This window comes from Euprymna scolopes, chromosome 6, assembly GCF_053919585.1.
Source record: "Euprymna scolopes isolate OS-2025 chromosome 6, ASM5391958v1, whole genome shotgun sequence".
Classification (NCBI taxonomy): Eukaryota; Metazoa; Mollusca; class Cephalopoda; order Sepiida; family Sepiolidae; genus Euprymna; species Euprymna scolopes.
In genome coordinates, this window is record NC_136487.1 from 125,392,683 (window position 1) to 125,413,194 (window position 20,512).

Consider the following 20,512-nt stretch of genomic DNA (forward strand, 5'->3'; position numbering starts at 1 on the left):
CCGTTGCGCCACAGGGCCACTCACATAAATTTCTGCTGACTCGAACACTCTCTTATGTATACATCACGTAACGAAACGAAAGTAATAAGTACTTTTCACTTTTAAATAAAAACACAGTCTCAGTCTAATCTGATTGCATCAGCTGTAAACGTACAGAGATATTTTTAACGATTTGAGACTTTGATTATTATTCAATGTATGAACTGTATATTTTAATTTAGTGACAGCACAATTTTTATGTCGTCTTCAATATATATGAAGATGTCATAGATAGATAGATAGATAGATAGATAGATAGATAGATAGATAGATAGATAGATCAAATTTAGTTCTACCACTGCAAGAACTTAGAAACCAGAATCGGAAAGTAGGATTCAGAAGTCAGCGCCCCAGAAGAGGAGCACGCTGACCTGCAAAAGTTCCTGGACAGGCCTATCGGCATTTCTCGGTAAAAGCGCCTACAGAGATTAGCAATTAACTAAACTATTCTCAAAGATAGCTGGCAAAGCTTTGGAGGGTTTAAAAGTTTCTGTCCTAAAATGACACTTTAGATGTTGATAGGTCGTTGAACACAACAAACCAACAAACTATGCCAGTAGTTTCTTTCCAAGAACAGCAAGCTTGTGGAAATTTTTCTGCTGACTATTTCCTTCTACCTATAGACTGTTCTTTTCGATACAAGATCTAATAGGAATCTTCTCTCTTTGCAATAATCATCTTTTGTTCTACCAAACTCCTTCGCCAATTTTGGGTCTAAACACTTGAAATTGTAAATGTAGGTTACCTGGACATGAATCAAACTTTTTAATATATATATATATATATATATATATATATACATATACACAAAAAGTTATCAATAGTATATAGGGCCCAAACAAAACCGAGCTGAACTGCTAGTATATATATATATATATATATATATATATATATATATATATATATATATATATATATATATATATATCGAGTTGGGTACGAGACTATGATTGTTACGATAATTTCAAGATTGATTTCAACCACATTTCAACATTACTTATGGTCCCAAAAATGATCGAAAAGAACATGCCCTCACTTCAGTCGGAGCAGTTTCCAAATTTATCTCTTCGAAGACTGGAATGATAAGATGCCGACCAACAAAGTAGGGTCTTCCAGTTTATCTCCGTTTATACTTTTGTAATTTTTTATTTATTTTTTTTTTTTTTGCGTAAAAATAGAAATAAAAACTTAGCGATTAAATATTAAAGAAAAAGCCGGAAATACAAAAGAATGTAAAATATATATTAACCAAGTAGTTACACATTTTTTAAAAACAGATTTCAACTAAAGGATTTAAAAATGTAGCACACTGACCCCGACGTGATTGGAACACGCAACCTTCTGATCTGGAGTCGGATATGTTACCATTGCGCCACAGGGTCATCCGCTGAGACCCTGGATACGCCGATAATTCTTCTTATATACATTTGTGCCGAAAGAAGGAAAGAAAGCATTTAATTACTTTTCAATCTTAAATAAGAACACAACCTGAATTTGATTTGATTGCATCAGCTGTAAAACCTACAGCGATATTTTAAACAATTTGAGTTTCGTTATTAAAAGTAAAAAAAAAACTTTTGAAGATATGTGCGTGTGTGTGTGTGTGTGTGTGTGTGTGTGTGTGTGTGCATGCGTATGTGTGTAAATATCGGTATTCACACGGTTTCTACGTTATTGTTTTTTTAGTAAGTTTATATTCTATGTTTTGTAATTATTCATCTGCTATTAGTTAAAAGATTTAATTTGCCACATAACCCATAGAAATATTAAAAGCAAACAAAACTGTTCTCCAAATAATTAAACTCCAATGAATCTTCTTTACATTAGCATGTACGTTTTTTTTTTTTTTTGTTGTTTTTTTTGCATAATACATGACTATCTTGACAATCGATGGGTCAGTACACTGAAATCATCAAAGTTAAAAGAATGAGAGATGGGTTGTCTAGTGTACAGCAAGAAAAACTTAACTGCAATTTTGACCCCGACGTGATTTGAACACGCAACCTTCTGATCTGGAGTCAGACGCGCTACCGTTGCGCCACAGGGCCATCCATTTAGCGGGCATATAAGCTGACTATTCTTTTCACACATTAGTGTTGCGTGAAGGAAAAAAGCCTTTAATTACTTTTCAATCTTAAATAAAAACATGACTTGAATCTGATTTGATTACATCAGCTGTAAACGTACAGCAATATTTTAAACCATTTTAGTTCTTGTTATTAAAAGAAAACGATAACGTTTTACTATAAGAATATATGTGCCTGATCAAAATGTGTGTGTGTGTGTCCGTGTGTGTGTGTGTGTGTGTGTGTCCGTGCGTACGTGTGTCTATATCAGTATTCATACGGTTTGCATCTTCTTTTTCTTCGTCTTTTTCTTCTTCTTCTTCTTCTTCTTCTTCTTCTTCTTCTTCTCCTTCTTCTTCTTCTTCTTGCTGCTGTTGTTGCTGTTTAGTACGTGTATATTCTATTGTTTTTGTAATTATTCTTCTGCTAGTAATTCAGAGCTGTGATTTTCCAAATAATCCTATAGAAATATTGAAAGCAAACAAAACAGCTGTTTTCATTTTAAGAGTTTTTTTTTTTCACAGCGTTTTGTTCGATGTACTTTCCGACTTTCTTCGGGTATATCTTATCGAATTCCGGAATATTTTTGTCGAATTCGAGATTTCGGACCCGTGGCGCAGTGGTTAGAGTACTTGTAAAATTTGATTGCAAAAGTTATATTCTCCTGAAGATTGAAGGTTCGATTCTCAGTGTGGGCGACCGAAAATACAATTGCAAATTACTCAGGACCGCGGCCCAGTAATGGCTGACGGAACGAGAGCGTGCTTACCCCCCTTGAAGTAAGTAAAGGGTTCCCTCGAAATTCCGTTCAACTTCCCGAGTTCGACAGAAACATTCCCTAGTTCGACAAAGTGCAGTTAAAGAAGATCGGAGGTTACATCGACCGAAACGTTGTGAAAATGGCACTCAAGATTAAAACAGTAGTCCGAACATCCAAGCCTCATCTCAAACATTCAGAAACGCAAACAAAACCACTGCTCTACAAATAATATTGCGCGACACCCGAAAAAGTTCTGGACATCTATGGTCATTTTATATATACAATGGCATCGAAAATCCATTTCTGGCCTTCTTTTTGTCGAATTAGGTACATTTTTTTTTTGGCAAAATTGTCACTTTGGGGAATTTTGCGGAGAATCTTAGTGATGTGAAGGATGGACATGGCGAGGGATTCCATCGAGATATTTCAGTGATGAGGAAACGTGTTAAAGGAAAATTGAACCCTGGCATGTTGGAAGATTCCTGCTAGAATATAAAAAGAGAACAAGATAGTCAATACAAGAGAGTTAATAGAACACATGTTGTTTAAACTAACAATTTTGTGTTACTCATTCATGACCAATAATAATAAAATATGAAAACGGTGCCTAATCTCAGATTAAGTATTAGAATACTTTTCTTACACATGGGTCGGTCACTGGCGTGTGACAAACCCACGTGTTACGCTAAATCGGTCCTATGATGATCTGATGATCTGATGATATGGCCTGAATATCAAGAGGAAAAGCATACTGAGATGTTGGATGTGTGCCTCCTTCATTCTCTCAAGATGATGTCTTCACTCTGGTGGCATTCTGGTTGGAACTTTCTTCGTCTTCAGGCCCACTTCGTTCTTTAATGCAAACAATTAAGGCAGACAGACAAAAAAAACGACGCGCGACACAATGGTAATATTTGAGCAATATAATTAACTATTTATTTTTTTACAAGAAAATATTACAACATTTTTTACAAAAACAAATTACTAGTGATAATTAACTTTCACTATAACTAGCTAACCTTAACTAGTGCTGAGAGAAACGGGATGCCCCCCTCTCGTTTACAGAAAGGGAAAATAACACGTGCTCACCTCATGCTGTCTGGACTAGAAAGAGATCGAGGAAAATAAATGACTTATGGGATTGCATTTTTCTATGTATCCCTCCGCTTACGGCCAAATAACTTCCTGACCATGCTGGAGGGGGTGTTAACAACTACCACAACCGGGGCACTAATCTCTCTCTCTCTCTCTCTCTCTCTCTCTCTCTCTCTCTCTCTCTCTCTCTCTCTCTCTCTCTCACACACACACACACACACACACACACACACGTTCCTTTTATGTAAGTCGAGATAAAACTGATATTTTTCTGAACGGCGCGAAAAGCCAATAACACGCAGCAAATATGAGTTCATTAATATATTTTTTTTAATATTGTCCATTGTATATTAAATATATAGAACTGACCCAAATGAGATAAATCAATACGCATTAATAAATATTCCAAAGTAATATTCCGCGAATTTGGCCTTTTTTTAACAGTTTAACCTTCCAAAATTGTCTTTGTTTTTTTTTTTTGTTTTGTTTTTTTGTTTTTTTGTTTTGTTTTTTTTAAATCGGCTCCTTTGACTTATTTTTTGATTATATAACAAAACTATTCACTTTCTGGTTACAGTGACATAGTAGCAAGTAACGAGTTTTGACTGTATCTAATTATTGAAAGCCTGATGTATGTACTAACTAAGAAACAAGCAGGATGCATCTACTATTGCATAAAAGAAACTTTGTATGTGTGTCTGCGTTTGTGAGTTCGTTCCCTATAGACTTGAAATCGGCTGGACCGATTTTTATGAAATGTCACAAAAGGATACTTTATATGCCTGCCAGAGATAGGTTTTGCATCGAATGTCTTCAATAAATACCGATAATCGAAATAATCCGATGAAAGAAGGAACAGGAGATTCTGACCAAATTTAACACCTTATACAGCGTAATATCACAAGAAGTTGTATTATGTAGTCTTCTGATAGATAGATAGATAGATACATATACGGTATAATCACTTTGATACACCGGTTCCCGCTGGATCACCGACGTTAAGCAACGTTGAGCCTGGCCAGTACTAAATGAGTGACCATTTGGGACTTCCAGTTGCTGTATGTGCTCTCCGCTTATCTCGGCATTGTTTCCAGTCGTCCTGGTCTTCTCCTTGCCACTGGACCCAAATAGTGTCGATTCAGGAAATGTGTGGTTAGAGATTGCGCGACCCTTGCCTCACAATTACACACGCAACTGCTCCTACAGGGGTATCCTTTGTCTTTCGAGACTGGACAGGGGCATCGATAGATAGATAGATAACCATTATAAGTACGTGCAAAATGAATGGCCGATGCCCAAAATGTATAAACATTTTTACCCCTCCCTTCACTTAAAACTTCCCCCAAACACGGAAATAAATCAATTTTAATTAAATTTTCCGTATTTATTAAGTAATGATCACCAAATATAATGAACCCATTATTTATTTTTTAAATCATTTTGTAAATCTATTATTTTGTTTAAACGAAAAGCGCTTTTAGTAAAGTTATGGTTTTCAGTAATAAAAGAAGACGCATAAATTTGATGATGTTTTTTATTAAAATGAAGCATCGTAAATTGTAACAATAAAGAAAACAAGAAAAATTAATTTTTTTCAGGAAAATTACGAAAAAAAAAGTCCGTGTTAATAATATAGTTATAAACTCTAAGAAAAATTAATTTTCTCGAACTGACGATCCTTGGACCTTTATTATTCCTAATATTCATAAATTACCTCCCTGATAAAATTGTCTCTGGGATGGGTATATTTGCTGATGATACTATACTCTATAACTGGCACGAGAGGAAAACAAATGAACACATATCTAAGAAAATGGCAGAAACACTAGAGGAAGACCTCCAATCTTTAGTGGAATAGGGACATAAATGGATGGTCACATTCAATGCTGCCAAGACTAAGCTTGTTTCTTCTAATAATTACAAGAAACCTTCTTTACCACCAATAGCAATGGCCAAAAACACATTATCTGAAAGTATTCCTCGGCTTAACGTTCACAGGGAACATGAGTTAGGACAGATACATTGAGAGCATTGCCAGGACTGCTGCAAGGAAGGTGGGTTCTCTCTACCGTGCTAGAAAGCTACTTACGTCTGAAAGTATCCTGTACGTCTAGAGGGCCACCACTCGCCCATGTATTGAGTATTGTTGTCACATTTGGAATGGTGCATCTGTTACTCTCACTCCTGGACTGGGTTCAAAAGAGAGTCGCTAATCTGATAGGTCCGGCACTGTCATCTAAGCTTCAGCCTTTGTCCCATCGACAAAATGTTGCATCCCTCTGCCTGTTCTACAAGTATTTTAATGGTGAATTCTCTGACGAACTACAAGCCCTTGTCCCCTTTCGATGTAAATACCCCCGACAAACCCGACAAGCAGCTAAATCCCACCCCTACACAGTAGAGATCCTTAGATGTAAGAAAGCCTTCTACTCCAATAGTTTCTTTCCCAGAACTGCTAGACTTTGGAACTTCCTTCCGAGATTCTGCTTTCCCAACTGTACTGACATGCAGAAGTTCAAGTATAAGGTGAACAGACATCTTGCTGCTCATCTCCCTTCATAATATCCCTCCAATTTATGTTCCCGATAGTAGCCCCCTACTTCAAAGCCGCACTGTGCCTTGTTTGGGGTGAAAATTATATATATATATATATATATATATATATATATATATATATATATATATATATATATATATATATATAGTAATGTGATTGATAATTTAAAATTCAAATTAGAATTAAAAATGAAAAAAACTGTTTCATAAGAAGGAACAACAACAAAGTTAATAATTTATACGATCGTTTCGGAAACGATGTTTTTATTGATAGACATTAAGCCGCGGACAATAATTTTGACATATAGTTTATTTAAACAAAGTCTCCTCATCAGCAAAAGTATTGGGTGTTTTTTTATATATGTAAAAGACACCATAAATAAACCCAGCAATTTTTAAGTAACGAATGTTGGATGTTGATTGTAGCTTATAAATGTACGTGTATATATATATATATATATATATATATATATATATATATATATATATATATATATATATATATATATATATATATATATATATATATATATATATTATCATCGAATGAAGCATTGGTTATTCAATATTTTCACCAAAAAATAAAAAAAATAAATAAATAATTGCACAAACTATTCCATGCTTTTAATAAGGTAGCATTTTTAACATAAATTTTACATGCAATATTTTAATATTTTCCTTGCAAACAAGAACGTGAAAACATCAGCATAATAATTTTTTCTATAATCTGATCTCCGCTATTTTTTTTTCAACCCTGTGCATCCGTAGTTAAACAAATGAAACGTTACCTAAATTTTCCACATTTTTTTAAAATTTTAACAGTCATATATATTTTCGAATTTTACTCTATGTATATATAAAATGAAATTATTTGACCCCGACGTGATTTGAACACGCAACCTTCTGATCTGGAGTCAGACGCGCTACCGTTGCGCCACAGGGCCATCACGAGGACGACACTTTACCCGAACATTGTTGTCCTACTTTTATGTCGAGTAAAGAAATCAGACGATTGTATTAAATTATACTCTTACATAAGAACACAGCGTTAGTCTAATCTGATTGCATCAGCTGTAAATGTAGAGCGATATTAAAAACAATTTGAATGCTGGTTGTTATTTTTATTTTTCTTTAAATTAACTGCTTTACAAATAGTTAAACTCTAACGAAGCTTCTATAAACTAAAATATACTTTATTAGTATCCGTCCATTTATCTTCAAAATCGATCAACCAGGAAAACTAAACTTATCAAAGTTTAAGTGACTACTGACGAGTTGTCTAGTGTTGAAATCAAAACCAATGTTATCACATTATTCATTTAAACTTGACGATTCAAAAATTCATATATACTGAAAAAAGAACAACATGTAACTTCTTGACACTTGCGGGATTTGAACACATAACCTTCAGATCTGGGGTCAGACGCGCTACCTTCCGCCATAGGGCCAGCTACAAAGACACCACCTAAGCCGAATATTGTTTTGCTATTTTTATACCGCGTGAAAACAAGATCATATCACTTTCCACAGATACATTTACAACTATTTGAGGTTTTATTCATTTTATTTATTGTAAATTGGTTTAATTAATAAAAATTTATTTTCTGCGTACAATTTATAAAGATCAAAATTGCGCTCTTTTCGCAGCAAATTATTTTGTTCAAAATTCAGTTAAATGTACGTTTATGATTTTTTTTTTTTTTTAGATAAGGATTGATTATTGGTATTATTTGAATTTTTCGAACAATTTTTCTCATGTTGAATGTTCCTATTTCCTTGCTTCCCCACAAGGGCAGAGTTAGACATAAAGTCGGTTTTTAATGTGAGGAAAAGCTGGCTCCTCAAAAAAGGGCACTCTGAATAGGAAGAAAATAAAAATTGTTTCAGTCATAAACGGATTCTCCTCCACAGATTGAGAACAGAAAAGGTGAAGTGTAGCACAACGTTTTGGTTGACGTAACCTCCAACCTTTTTCATGTGTATCTTGTCGAACTCGGGAATCCTTCTCTCGAGGTATGGAACTTACACAGAATTTCAAACGGAACACTTTATTTAATTCACGTAGTCTGAAAGACTCGTAGCACAGTAGTCAAATTCAGTTGTAACAGTTACACTCTTGCGGAGAATGAAGGTTCAATCCTCCTTTTACTATAATCTGCTTTTATCTTCAACGCTGTGCATCCGTAGATGTATCAGAAATTTGGGGGAATTTTTGACACCCCTAACAGAAAACTGTGAATAAAATATTTAAAAAAAACTCGTAATTTCTCTTTTTAAAGTGGGTTGTTTATTTTCTGTATGGAATATACTTCCAAAATAAACTATTAAAGTTGTTTAAAAAATAGTAGAAATACTATTTTTTATTATTTTTTTTTTAAACAGTGTTTACAAAATGTTTACAAAATGCCGGCGTGCCTTCATGCAGCCATTTTTTACGTAATAAAATCAATAGAATTTTACGAGTTAAATATTTTTCAATTTTTAAACTTTAAAAATCTATCCAAATTTTTCTATTGGTTCAATTTTTACCATATTTTCAGGGTCAATGTGAAATGTTATGCTCTTTCCAATAAACCAAATATAATATTTCAGAGAAACGGGTTTTTTTCAAATTCACCCCCTCCCCCATTTTGAAATGTCTATTAAAATTTTAATAATTAATTTATGTGCCAAAGTTTTATATATCACAAATTGAAGATAAAAGATCAATAAAGAAAATATTCTAATTTAAAACAAAAAAAAATAGTTTTTTGAAAATTTACCTGTAAAGTCCAAAGTGTAAAACCTTTTAAAAAAAAAAAAAAACACGTTGATTTTTTTTTTTAATGAAAGCTCATGTTATGCTTACATCGTCAAGTAAATACTAGACGCTGACGGCAAATATTTCTATTTCATTGAATGTTTTCTTTTTTTACCGACTTTATGTCTAACTCTGCCCTTGTGGGGAGTCAAGGAAATAGGAACATTCAACAGGAGAAAAATTGTTCGAAAAATCAAAATAATACCAATAATCAATTTTTATCTAAAAAAAAAAATTAGTCTATTAAGAAGTATTAAAATATATTAATCAAAAACTCGTGTATTTCATTAAAAGAATTTTTTTAAATATCGATAAAGCTGATTTTTTTGTTCTAGGGGAAAAACTTATAAGTGAATGTGCGTTTCCTTTTTAACTACGGAGGATGAAAAATACTAATTTTGGTTAACACACGCAATAAAAAAGAGACATTATTTATGCCCCTTGGATGAATCCGTATTTCATAAATTTCATTTTAGCAGCAGCAGCTCTTTACAGCTTCGCGCAAAACATGTTGCGAAAATGCGATTTTCTACGACCCTAGCTTTAAAAAAATCCTTTTATTTAAAAAATACATGAAATTTAAAATATAAATATGTATAAATTCTTAACAATGAAGGATGGAACTACCCATTTAATACCATATTTTTTTAAGTAAGTTATTTTTTGGCATTTATATATATACATATTTATAAGCAACTCAAAATATGTTTATTTTCTTTATATTTTTTAAAGAAAACCTATTTAAAAAAAAAAAAAATATTGCGTAATTTGCTATTAAACCTGTTATTTTTTTAATAATTTGGTCTTTGCTCCTTTAATTGAAAAAAATTAGGGTTTGAATTACAGTTTTCAAAATAAGCTTCGAAAAATAGTAAGTTGAATTATTAAAGTTCTGATCACTTTTAATGGCCACTTTCTGATACACCTATCCGTAGGTAAAGAAATGAAACGTTACCTTAATCTTTCCCTTTTTTTTTTTTTTTTTTTTTTGCTCAGCAGTCATATGGCACCTCCAAAAGTCACCACAGAATTACCCCGCTCCTATATGTAAAACGATGTAACTTTATTATAAATTAATATTACCAATATAACTTTTGTGTCATTTAAAAAACAGAACTAAACTAGTAATACTTTTTTATAGGCACCGCCAAAACTGGGGGGGGGGGCAGGTCAGTACTTTTTGACGGACCGTCTTTTTAAAAATCTACCAAAAATCAGGTAATTATCCGATCAATACGAAATTTTCAGCGATTATTAGGAGAAGAATGAACTTTATAACAGTGTACTTATTTTTCATAAACGATATTTATATATATATATTTTTTTGCTTACAAACCCCCCTTGTTTTGAAGTGGGAACAAATATGCTTAAAATAATCATCTGAAACTGAAATCAACATATTGTGTTGTTGTAAGGGACAGAATTATAGATTAAAAAAAAAAAAATTGTTTGCATACCTTATTTTGACGTCTGAATATCAGAACTTCGATTGTGTTTAATTATCCCGCTTTTGAGTTTTGAAGTGTGAAATTCGGTGAATATGTTAAGTAAAGTAATTAATTTAAGTTAAGCAAAACAAAAAAAAAAAATTTTTAATATTCATACGAAAAAAGCTATTTTAAAATTTTTGATAAATAAATGAACAATTTCTTTTTAGCGAGCCGAATAATGCATGACCATTATTAAACAGGGCATGCTTTGAATAATCGATACCAAAAAAAAAAATTCGGTAAATATTGTGCCCTTTGTGTTAAAAATAGCATCATTTTTTTCGATCCCGTTTGAAAACGTTTGCCGCCTTTCGACTACGGTGGACCAAACGCGCTGAAATAATTTTTTTTTATTCTGCTTTAAATTGCCCCCCCATTTTGGGGAGCCTGGCCCCCACACACATACACATTAAAAACCAAACGCATACAAATGGTCACCCATCTGGTACTGGCCAGCCTCAGCTTAATAATACATTGAAATTTTCGTCACTGAAAAATAAGTTTTTTTTGGCCTGTTTGGTCTTCCATAGTTTGCTTTTTATCAAACGAAAACGTAAACAGAGTCGATCTGAACTCTACGTCAACGCGAAATATCTGGTTACCTATATGAATAAGTGGAATTATTTGAAATTCAGGTACTTATATTATAATATTTTTGCATATTCTCTTAGAAAATCATCCTAAATCTTAGTTAGACAATAAATAAATTAATTAATTATTTCAAAAACCCTTTTTTTTTAATATTTAAGTACGTTTTTTTGTGCAAGACAAAAAATGTCAATTGTTAACTTTTTGGGAAAATTTAACATTTAAAATTGAATTAAAAATAGTAGAAAAAGTTTTACATTATTCTGTTTTCTATATGATAAAATTCAGGGTTTTATCTTTCTGGAAAAAAAAAGTTACTCAGAAATAATGGATTTTAATAAATGTAATTTCGTTTTAAAAAACAACAACAACTTGATTTTGCGGCCATTTTTGGCGGTGCCTACTTTTTTAAATTTTTTTCATCGAACGAAAATAATGAAATTGCGAGACGAAAATCGTGTTTACATAATTGGCGCTTTAAAATAACGATCCCATGTAGTAGACATTCTGAACGTGAAAACAAACCCATGTTTCATAAATCTAACAAAAATCAACTAATGGTCAGATTTTCGGGAAATTTTTTATACTTATCCATTTTAGAATGAAATTACATATAAAATGCAGTTTCCGTAAAGTATACGAGGGAAAATACTTTTTTTTTGTGCGTGCCCCCCCCTATTTATGTTTTCGAAATTTGAACAAAATATATTTAAATCTATCGAAATTTCTATTTATTATGAAACATATGAGTTCAAATAAGTAACAAATATTTTTTTTTTTTAATTTAATGTTCTGGGGTAACTGACACCCCTATTCCTGTCTTCACATGGACTCTCCCATCGCTGTGAAAGGCAGCCATTTTGGACTCTCTAATCAGAGATTCCATGCCAGCCTAATCGTTGACATGACTTTACCGACTCTCCTGTTTGATATTGTGAACCCCTAAAATAAGGCCACAACATCTGGCGACGAGGATGAGATTCGAACTCACGCGGGGATACCCCAGAAGAACTACATGCCGGGAGAAAAGATATTTTTACAAATGCATAAAGATAATAGTACCTTCTGGGAGCGGGGAACGATCATTAACAGGATCGGTCGTATGGTCTATATGGTGGAAGGACCACACTCCACACATAAGAAACACTTAAACCAAATTCGCAAACGCACTTCAGACGAGCCAAGTGAAATTCCATCTGAAGAAGAGACGATGGACCTCCTATATGAGGCATTTGATCTGGAACCTCCTCAAACCAGTACGGAAATACGTCGTTCCACTAGAAAAAGGAAGCTGACGGACCCCTTGGAAGTCAACCCTAAGAGAAAAAATTATATTTCAGGGAAATAAATCTTCGGAGGGGGGTGTTCTGGGGTAACTGATACCCCTATTCCTGTCTTCACATGGACTCTCCCATCGCTGTGAAAGGCAGCCATTTTGGACTCTCTAATCAGAGATTCCATGCCAGCCTAATCGTTGACATGACTTTACCGACTCTCCTGTTTGATATTGTGAACCTCTAAAACAAGGCCACAACATTTAAATACACGTATTGAACAAAAACTTACCTTGAAGTTGCAATTAAAAAATTATATAATTTAATATTATGTTTTTATTTTAAATAGCGTTTTTTTTTTCTAATTAATATATACTATAATCAGTTGAATCGCCAAGAAAAAGTAACTTCCTAAAGATTAATTAATTTTAAAAGATTAAAACGATTAAAATTCCATTATTTCAAAATGTTCCGTTTCAACATAGATTTTTATTTGTGTTTAAATTTTTTTTAATATTAAGTTTTTATATAAACATGACTCTTGTCAGCTATTTCATCGCCAAATTAAAACCGATTTAAAAATATTATTGCACAAATATTAAACATTTTATAGATGGCTCTCATATTTGTTTGTGTCTTTTTACCGAAAAAAATATGGAAGCCGGTAGTTAATCAAATGAACATACAGTAAAACCGCATTTCATATTTAATATACAAATGTTTATATCATTAATCATTAAACTGTGTAAATCTGAAACCTAACAAAATTATGACAAAGATTAATTATTAATTGCAGTTTGAAGAAGATAAACAAAGGTTTAAAAAATCATTAAGTCGCTTCATCTTCTCCATAGTTCGTATAGTTAACAAAAGTCTGCCGTCACGGAATCGTACGTTCTTTTTTTTCACATTCAGTTTGCAATGCCTAACAGTCATATATATTTTCAAATCCTGATCTGTGAATATATAAAATGAAATTACTTGACCCCGGCTGGATTTGAACACGCAATCTTCTGATCTGGAGTCAGACGCGCTACCATTGCACCACAGAACCACCTACATAGACCACTTCTCAACGAAACGTTGTGTCCTACTTTTATGCTGAGTAAAGAAACGAGAAGATGGACTTAGTCATTTTTTTTTTTTTTTTTTTTTTTCATGGTGCAGAACTCAAATTTAAGGCCTAAAACTGCACTGTTTGTTCATTTATACCAGGTCTTGGTGTAGCCTGGAGACATTGGGGGCGAACTGTTGTGGGGGATGCTGGACTTAGTAATTTTCTTCTGCCTCGTTAACTGTGCACTCACGGGGAGGGCATGCATGCTTCACTAGTTTATTGTAAATTGGTTTACTTTCAGACTTTAATAAGAACAAAGCATTCGCCTAATCTGATTGCATCAGCTGTAAATGTACAGCAATATTTAAAATAATTTGAATTTTAGTTATTTATTTTTAAATCAACTTCTTTACAAATATATAAACACTAATGAACCTTCTATATATATCTTCGAAATCGATCGACCAGGAAAATTCAGTGTATCAGAGTTAAAGTGACTACTAACGAATTGTCGAGTGTGTTTTCTTTTATTTTTGTTTGTTTTTTTGTTTTTTTACACAGGAATCACCAGTTACCAAGGCCCGGAGGCTATTCGAGGACAAAGGTCAATGGTTTTACATTAGACAATGTGATTATGAACAAAGTAGTGGGAATTTTGTAAATTGGATTACTTAGGGTGACGGTTAACCGATATTATCACATTATTCATTCAAACTCAAAAATTTAAAATATATCCATATACTAAAACAAAAAAAGAACATCTTGACCCCGACGTGATTTGAACACGCAACCTTCTGATCTGGAGTCAGACGCGCTACCGTTGCGCCACAGGGCCATCCACGAAGAAGCTACTTAAGCCGAATTTTGTTTTGCCTTTTTTATACCGCGTAAACACAAGATCATATCACTTTGTACGGATACATTTAAACTGTTTACGGTTTAATTCAGTTTATTTATTGTAAATTAGTTTTAATTAATAAAAATTGATTTTCTGTGAACAATTTATAAAGATCAAAAATGCGCCCTTTTCCCAGCAAATTATTTTGTTGAAAATTCAGTTAAATGTACGTTTCTGAAGGGGTCATTTGTTGGATGAGGATTGATTATTGGTATAATTTAGATATTTCGAACTACTTTTCTCATGTTGAATGTTCCTATTTCCTTGTCTCCACACAAGGGCAGAGTTAGACACAAAATCTATTTTTAATGTGAGGAAAATCTAGCTCCCCAAAAAGAGGCACTCTTGATAGGAAGAAAAATAAAAATTGTGTCAGTCATAAACGGATTCTCCTCCACTGACTGTGGACAGAAAAGAGGGAGTGTAGCAGTCACAACGGTTTGGTTGACGTAAACTCCACCTTTTTCATGGGTATTTTGTCATACTCGAGGATCCTTCTCCCGAGTTATGGGACATATACAGAATTTCAAACGGAGCACTTTATTTAATCCACTTCGTCTGCAAGAATCGTGACATAGTAGTCAAATTCAGTTGTAATAGTTACACTGTTGTGGAAAATTATGGTGTAATCCTACTTTTTTTCTATAAGCTGTCCACTTTTTATCTTCAACGCTGTGCATCCGTAGGTAAACAAATGAAACGTTACCTAAATTTTCTACATTTTTTGTGCTTTTGATTAATAGTCATATATATTTTCAAATTTTACTCTATGTATATATAAAATGAAATTATTTGACCCCGACGTGATGTGAACTTGAAACCTACTGCTCTGGAGTCAGACGCGCTACCGTTGCGCCACAGGGCGTTTACGCAGAAGGCACCTTACCTTAATGTTGTTGTCCTACTTTTATGTCGAGTAAAGAAACCAGTAGATCATATTACATTATACTCTTACATAAGAACACAGCATTAGTCTAACCTGATTACATCAGCTGTAAATGTACAGCGATATTAAAAACAATTTGAATATTGGTTGTTATTTAAAAAAAAAAAACAACAACAACTGCTTTAGAAACATTTAAACTCTAATGAAGCTTCTATGAACTTAAATGTACTTTATTAATACCTGTCTATGTATCGCCAAAATCGATCGACCAGGAAAATGCAATGTATCAAATTTAAAGTGAGTACTGACGGGTTGTCTGGTGTTCTTTTTTTCTTTCTTGTTTTACACGTGAATCATCACTTATCAAGGCCCGGAGGCCATTCGAGGATAAGGGTTAATGGGTATACAGTAGTCGATGTGATTATAGCGTAGTAAACATAAGTAGTGGGAGTTCTTCTATGAACTTAAATGTACTTTATTAATATCTGTCTATGTATCTTCAAAATTGATCTTTTCCAGATAATGTGAATTTCTTTAAGTCTGGATAGGACTGTATTTCGGGGTCTGTTTTCTGTGCATCTGCAAGTGCTGGGAGGTCGTACATATCTATTTGTACAGCAAATGTTGGGCGAGATAAACAATCTGCAACTATATTTTGGTCACCCTTCACATGGGCAATATCTGAGATTAACTCTGTGATAATGGCTAGTTGTCTTTGTTGCCTATCTGATTTTGTAGGTTTTAGACTGTGAAATGCACCGCACATTGGTTTATCATCTGTCAGAAGCAATAGTTCGCGATTTTCTATAATGTGGCGAAAGTGTAATACAGCCAAATATGCTGCTAAAAGTTCACGATCGAAAGTGGAATATCTCGTCTGTGTTGCTTTGAGTTTTTTCGAGAAAACCCCTATTGGTACTGGGGTTCCATCTATGACTTGATGTAAGGCAGCACCTACTGCATATTTGCTGCTGTCCGTGACCAGTTGATACTGTGTACAAGTTGGTTGGGGGTGGGGTAATTCTTTTTCCGATGTATTTAAGGTGATTAAACCTTTCGGTGTTAGTCTCATTCTCTCAGATAAGAGTAAGACTAATTTCGCAAATCCTGGTATTAATTTTCTATAAAATCCTACTATACCAAGAAATCTGCGTAGTCTTTTTGCATCTTTAGGGCACGGAAAAGATTCTATTTCTTTAACTTTATTTGCAGTTGGTGTGATTCCTTTTGAGTTGATTCTAAATCCTAGGAAGTCAAGAGATGTCACATTGAAGATGGATTTGGAAAGTGATATCTTTAGGCTGTTGTTTTCTAAGATTTGAAAAACTGTGTCGATATCTTGTTTGTGAGATTGTTCGTTGTCCCTGAAGATCAATATGTCGTCTATTATAAATGAAAACACAGTCGATATCTCGGAAAATTTTGTCCATATATCTTTGAAACGTAGCCGCTGAGTTTTTTTTTTAGTCCAAACGGCATGTATTCGTATTGGTGGAGTCCCATCGGCGAGATTACGGCAGTTTTTGGAATATCATTGGGTGCATCTTACTCTGATGATTTGCCGAAATCAAGTCAATTTTCGAAAATCGCTGTTTATCAGCGAGTTTAGCCGTAAAGTAGTTTATATTGGGGATGGGGTATCTGTCACTTTTAGTGATGCTGTTTAAGGCGCGGTAGTCTCCACAGCAGCGAGCAGCGGTAACCTCCACTTTGTTTGGGTACCAGATGTAGTGGGCTTGAGGCTTGACCACCCACTGTCTGAAGGGGTTATTACACCTTCGTTTATTAAATGTTTAAATTCCTCTTTCGTCGCCGGCAGCTTTTCAGCAGACAGTTGTCTGGATTTAGCGAAGACTAGGGAGTGGCTGCCTGTGTCGATTCTGTGATAAACACCACAGTACTCACTGTTTTTGTTGGTGTGCGGAGAGATAATTTCTGGGTGTTTATCCAGGCTTTTTCTAATGAATACGGGCAGTTCTATTTCATTTATGACCACATTTACTGGTGCTGCAGCATTTAATAGTAACTTTTTTTTTGGTGTTAGTAACTGGGTCGTAAATTGTTCTATTTTTGCAGTCTACTGTAAGGCCAAATTTATTTAAGAAATCAAGTCCGAGGAGGGGATTGGTGACGTTTGCGATAACAAATGTCCAGGAAAATGACCTTCTCAAACTTGGTATCTCAATTTCAAGGTTAGCTTAGCCGTGGCATTCTATTTTCTCACCGTTGGCAGTGGTTAGTGATACTGGTGTTGGGTGTAATGTGACACCGTTTATGATAGCTGCTGGTATTATCGAGATACTTGCGCCCGTATCTACAATAAATTTCACTGTTTTTGTCCATAGCCTTGCTTTAACTTGTAGTAGTGGCAAACTCAAGGGGACGGACATGGCTCGCGCTACTAGTTTTCCGAGTCACTTGGTGTTGATGTGGGTGGGCGTGAGCTTGGTAGTATTTTTATGTTCCGCTTCTCTGGCCATTTGCACCAGGGTTTGCAGGTTCTGGCTTTCCCCGCGAAGTAAATATGTGCTCTGCATATCTTTGTTTTTTGTTCAGGGAAAAATGGTTTAACACCTATCGGTATCCGAACGTTGCTCTTGTTTTTGTCAGTATGCTGAGCGGTAAACTCTGTTGCATTTATATTATTCAACAATGGCATTAGTTTGTCCGCTAGTTTTCCTAGTTGAGATGCGTTTAGCTCTTTCTGTGAGGCAATGACTGGGGAAATTGTTGCGGGTAAGGCTTGCAAAAATTTATGTAGAACAATCTCTTCGCCAATACCTTTTTACAATAGACAGCATCTCTTGAAGATATGCGGAAGGACGGCCAGTTATAGTGTTAGTTGACATTAGTTTGTTGAGCAATTCCAGCTTGGTCCTTTCATGGGACTCAATCAAGGAGCATTTTAGTTCCTCATATTTCCTGCCTTCTAAAATATTTATCGGTATTTTAGCTACCACCTCTACAGGCAGGGATGATATGACAGCATAAAATTTGGTTGTTGACGCTATTATGTTGCGCAGGTTGAATTGGGTTTTTAGATTTATTTGTTGCACACTGGATTCTTCCATTTTCGTTCATTCTTTTCTTTTGAAAGTATATATATATATATATATATATATATATCTTTTCTTTTTCTTTTTTGTGTGTGTAGGCAAAGAAGGAGGGGGAGGAATATAGTATTGTTGTACTTACGTCGAAGGTTCTCTTTGAAACGTCTGCGACGTGAAATTGAGTAGTCACTTGTATTTTCCTGAAGATTCCAAAGTGTGTTTCATTTCTTTTCGGTCCGAGCCCAGTTTATGTTGTTCATTTCTTAGTGCAAAGTTCTTTTGACGAGGTGCAGTGTTCTTTATGCGGGGTCACCAATGTAATATTTGTTGCTATCTCGTTTGAATAAGACACACCACAAATACTAATTTGAAGGATTATTTTATTTTCTGTTAACACTGTGAACATGGTAAGATGACATGAGTATAGCAGTCGTCAAAACACGTGTGTACTGGACGTCGACTCAGTGAACTCTGCCTCGTTCTCGTTGAAAAGGAACCAGCGTGCTCTACTTGGATGGAAGCAGCAGGCTGGTAGGGTAGGAGTCAGTAAGCAGAGTGAGTAGGAGTAAGGAAGGGTTAAGGAATGAGAATTGTCTTTTACACTGTAAGGAAGAGGAAGGTTTAATATAGTGCTGAAGAGGATGGTAGTAGTGGTTTTGGTTTTGTGACCTAAATCTTTGGTCAGTACCGGGTGTTTTGTTGGATGAGGATTGATTAGTGTTATAATTCAGATATTTCGAACTACTTTTCTCGTGTTAAATGTTCCTGTTTCCTTGTCTCCACACGAGGGCAGAGTTAGGCACAAAGTCTATTTTTAATGTGAGAAAAATCTAGCTCCCAAAAAAGGGCATTCTGGATAGAAAGAAAAATAAAAATAGTCTCAGTCATATACGGATTCTCCTCCACTGACTGTGGACAGAAAAGGTGAAGTGTAGCAGTCACAGCATTTTGGTTGACGGTAACTCCAACATTTTCATGCGTATCTTGTCACACTCGAGGATCCTTCTCTCGAGGTATGGAACCTACATAGAATTTCAAAAGGAACACTGTATTAAATCCACTTCGTCTGAAAGAATCGTGGCACAGTAGTCAAATTCAGTTGTAATAGTTACACTGTTGTGGAAAATTATGGAATGATCCAACTTTTTTTCTATAAGCTGCTGTCCACTTTTTATCTTCAACGCTATGTATATATAAAATGAAATCGTTTGAGCCCGACGTGATGTGAACATGAAACCTTCTGCTCTGGAGTCAGACGCGCTACCGTTGCGCCACAGGGCGTTTACGTAGACGACACCTTACCCTAATGTTGTTGTCCTACTTTTATGTCGAGTAAAGAAACCAGAAGATCATATTACATTGTACTCTCACATAAGAACACAGCATTAGTCTAACCTGATTACATCAGCTGTAAATGTACAGCGATATTAAAAACAATTTGAATATTGGTTGCTATTTTAAAGAAAGAAACAACAACTGCTTTAGAAACATTTAAACTCTAACGAAATTTCTATAAACTGAAATCTAGTTTATTAACATCTGTCTTTTTATCTTCAAAATCGATCGACCAGGAAAATTTAATGTATCAAAGTTGAAGTGGCTACTGACATGTTGTTTAGTGGTTTCATTTTATTCTCTATTTTTTTACCCATGAATCATCACTTATCAAGCCCGGAGGCCACTCGGGGATAAGGGTTAATGGGTATACAGTAGTCAATGTGATTATAGCGTAGTAAACGTAAGTAGTGGGAATTTTGTGAATTGAATTACTTATGGGGACGGTTAACCGATATTATAACATTATTCATTCAAACTCGAAGATTTAAAATATTTCCATATACTGAAAAAAACGAACTAAATAAGGACTTCTTGACCGCGACGTGATTTGGACACGATACCTTCTGGTCTGGAGTCAGACGAAATACCGTTGCGCCATAAGGCCAGCTTCAA

At 34.5% G+C, this 20,512-nt stretch overlaps 4 non-coding genes across 4 annotated transcripts in view; all 4 read right to left on the reverse strand.

Annotated features, from left to right (window-relative positions):
* Trnaw-cca (transfer RNA tryptophan (anticodon CCA)) overlaps window positions 1–18 on the reverse strand; it is a 72-nt gene extending 54 nt beyond the window's left edge. The window contains exon 1 of the tRNA in view: window positions 1–18. This exon is cut by the window's left edge and continues 54 nt beyond it. This is a non-coding gene — a tRNA (tRNA-Trp).
* A 1,997-nt stretch (window positions 19–2,015) lies between these two features.
* On the reverse strand, window positions 2,016–2,087 carry Trnaw-cca (transfer RNA tryptophan (anticodon CCA)). Its single transcript has one exon. It is a non-coding gene; the product is annotated as a tRNA-Trp (tRNA).
* Window positions 2,088–7,388: 5,301 nt separating this feature from the next.
* Trnaw-cca (transfer RNA tryptophan (anticodon CCA)) lies at window positions 7,389–7,460 on the reverse strand. Its single transcript has one exon. It is a non-coding gene; the product is annotated as a tRNA-Trp (tRNA).
* A 7,028-nt stretch (window positions 7,461–14,488) lies between these two features.
* Window positions 14,489–14,560, reverse strand: Trnaw-cca (transfer RNA tryptophan (anticodon CCA)). The gene has a single exon. It is a non-coding gene; the product is annotated as a tRNA-Trp (tRNA).
* Between the last annotated feature and the right edge of the window lie 5,952 nt (window positions 14,561–20,512).